This window comes from Octopus bimaculoides, chromosome 4, assembly GCF_001194135.2.
Source record: "Octopus bimaculoides isolate UCB-OBI-ISO-001 chromosome 4, ASM119413v2, whole genome shotgun sequence".
In the NCBI taxonomy this organism is placed as follows: domain Eukaryota; kingdom Metazoa; phylum Mollusca; class Cephalopoda; order Octopoda; family Octopodidae; genus Octopus; species Octopus bimaculoides.
This window is the reverse complement of record NC_068984.1, coordinates 63,264,793-63,268,095: the sequence shown is the minus strand read 5'-3', so window position 1 is coordinate 63,268,095 and position 3,303 is coordinate 63,264,793.

Here is a 3,303-nt window from a genome sequence, read left to right as displayed (position 1 = left end):
TGTGTGTGTGTGTGTGTGTGTGTGTGTGTGTGTGTGTGTGTGTATATATATATATATATAAAGGTGTAAAGATTTTAGTGTTGAACAATACTGCCCAGTTATCTTATTAACTGCGATGTAGTGCGCATCATTTACATGTTAACATTTGGGCAATCACACAGTTTTATGTTGATGATTAGATGCGAACTACTAACATTTTGGTCGATTGTGTGATACCTTGTTTCTTCGTTAATTAGCTTCCCGTATAATCATATTTGTTATGCGTGTTGGACATCTAAGTGATGGATAATTAGTCATTTGTAAATATATGATATCAAACTAAAGAAAGATGAAATCTTCAAGATCATTCATAGATCTTTCTTTAAGTATATTCATAACTCTAGTTATCAAAGAAAATGCGTTTTATAATTCTAGACATTAATCTGTCATATGGGTGCGAGAGGTAAATTGTCACCATTTTATATTTTTAATTTCGCGCACACGCATTCGTTGGGCACCGTCTGTGAGAGAAACAGCACCATGACCCAATTCATTCTGTCAGAAATTTGGAAACGACATGCTATACAGCTTGGCATTCGCACCGGAAGCTCCAATACGAACAATTCAGAGTGTTTGGGTGTCAATCTGAGGACAGTGCAATCTGAGTACATGTACAGAGACTGATAAAAAAAAGAAACATCTAGTCAACATCATGGTGTTTGCAGTGATCATTAGTGATGAAGACAATATGCCTCCATTCATCTTCCTACTTGGCCTCACACTCAACATGGAGTCCTACATCAGGTGCCTGGAGTAGGTAGTGCTGCTCTGGGTCAAGAGGGTGGCTGCCGGAAGACCCCATATCTTGCAACAGGACTCTGCACCATACTACACAAGCAGGAGAACCCAGTCATAGCTGTCAGACAATTTCTGCGACGACATCACCCCCTAACATCTGGCCACCTAACTCTCCAGACTGCAACCCTCTTGATTATCATGTATGGGGCGCAGTTAAGCGAGAAACCAACAAAACTCCTTGTAATACCAAAGATGAACTGAAGGCAAGGATTTTGGCAGCATTCACCAACTTATACAAGGTGGCCGCCCAGAAAAGTTGCAGGAGATTCCGAAGTAGTCTGGAGGCTATGTTTGAAGTCAAACGCGATTTTATTGAATAAATTTACTCTTTAGTATTTGAATATATTTTTATGTAATTTTGAGATATATATGTTAAAATGAGATGTCAGTGTCTCATTTTTGCGTAATTTAGACGACAGTTTATTCCCACACCCTGTATATTAAATGTCTCAGTCTATATAGTGATACATAGGTACTATTTGTTGTCAAAACACATTAGTATCAATGTATAAGAGATAATTATTTAGTTAGCTAGTAGTTAATATACCACAGTTTATGGAGATACTACAGGTGTCTACTTCGCAACCACGAATATCTAATTCGTTATGCTATACCTGTACGGTAACCCATTTATTTAAACGTAATTATTTTATTTTATTTCATGTTCACTTTTGAGAATATTTCTGTATTGTTATTGTTATTGTTGGATAACCTCATGAGCACGCTAATGAAACAAATCTATTTTCGTAAGAGTTTCAGCTATAACGATGCCTCATGTTTTCCTTTATTTATTGACACCTAATCTAATATGTAACTTTTTAAGACTTCTATATCAGATTTTAAGATTAGAGTACTGTTTTAGTAGATCCAGCAATTGTGTTTTGGGCCTCTTCTTCATAAACTAATCAAATAATTTCTGGAAGCAGGAATTGGGAAGTTTTTGTTACAAATACCATGCAAAATAAAATGACATTAGTCAATAAGCTTAAATATTATTCTCGAATATTCCGTACAACACACATCTGAAAAAACACGAAGTAATGGGGGAGCGTCTAAACGATCAAGGAATTAGCTAGAAATATCAAGCAAATATCCTTCAAATCATTCAGTATCGATTGCAAAGAGGAAGAATAGATTGTAATTAATTGATCCCCTAAATTTACAGACTTAGCGAAGACGAGATGACCACGATTTGATTACCAACCATGTAGGATGGCGGCTAAACAACAACAAAGCTCATACACCTAGAACTGAAGATGCAGCTTCGGGCATATGCTGTCTACTGTGGGCAACAGCCAAAGTTCATTCTAATGTCACCCTGAAATCTGAGATACATTTACAATGTATTTCCAGCAAATATTGATTAAAAAGTTATGATTACTGCTGGTACAGCTTTGATTAGAGTTATGCTCTCTCAGAGTTAACCAACATCATCAACAAAACAAAAACAGCTGTTGCTGCTACAACTATTACTACCATTGGCAGAAGAAAATATGTATTCAATGAAAATATATACCTTTTTCTTTTGTATCTTTACACGAGGAATGTGACAGATTTTAGGTGAAAGTTATAGATTATATCGACCAATATATATCTTTACCAATATTTATTTCTTCGACCGAAAACAGCTGAAAATAAATTTAATCCCACTAGTTTCAGATTCAGAATTAGACACAAAAAAATGAATGTTATATCAAATGTTTAGTTGTTTCTTCCACCTCCGGTGTATGCTCCATAATTGAATTGTTGATTTTTATTTGACTAAAGAATTTGTGTAAGTTTACAGAGGAAAGGGTAATATCAGTTTAATCGGCAAGACCATTTCGGATATTTATTTTTATCAACCTTATACATGGCTATATATGAGAAGGCAATCGCGTCAACGAGAGAGTCTCTATGCAATCGTTCTACTTACTAGAAATATTAGTAAAATCTTTCTAAATCACACCCTTCCACTTTATAAAAGGAGATGTTATTGGACAATATGGTCCTAGATACACTATATCTTAAATAAAACAGATGGAGTAGTCTTAATTGGAGTGTCATAAATTATAGACCTGGTTAATTTAGAATCAAACAAAAGTAATGACAACATAAACAGTAACAACAAAAGCAGCAACATAATAATAGCGTATTCTTTTACGAGATTTCAATAGATTATCTTTTACGTTTTAGAAAGACATGGAGAAATTATTGGCTGTGTAAACTAATAATGAAATGAGAGTAGAGGTTTTTTCTGAGACTAAGGAATGTTCACTTTGGAACTATAGGCGTTTCTAGATTTGAAATCCCAGAATGAGACATTCAGAATAAGTTTCATCTATTGCAGTCTGAACTTGACCATTAGGTTATAAATAGAATGCAGTTGAGGGACATTATGTGGAAGCCCGTTATATGTATATGCATATACACACATTCAGTCAAGCATATACATATAGAAATCCATCTATCCATCCATATATATAT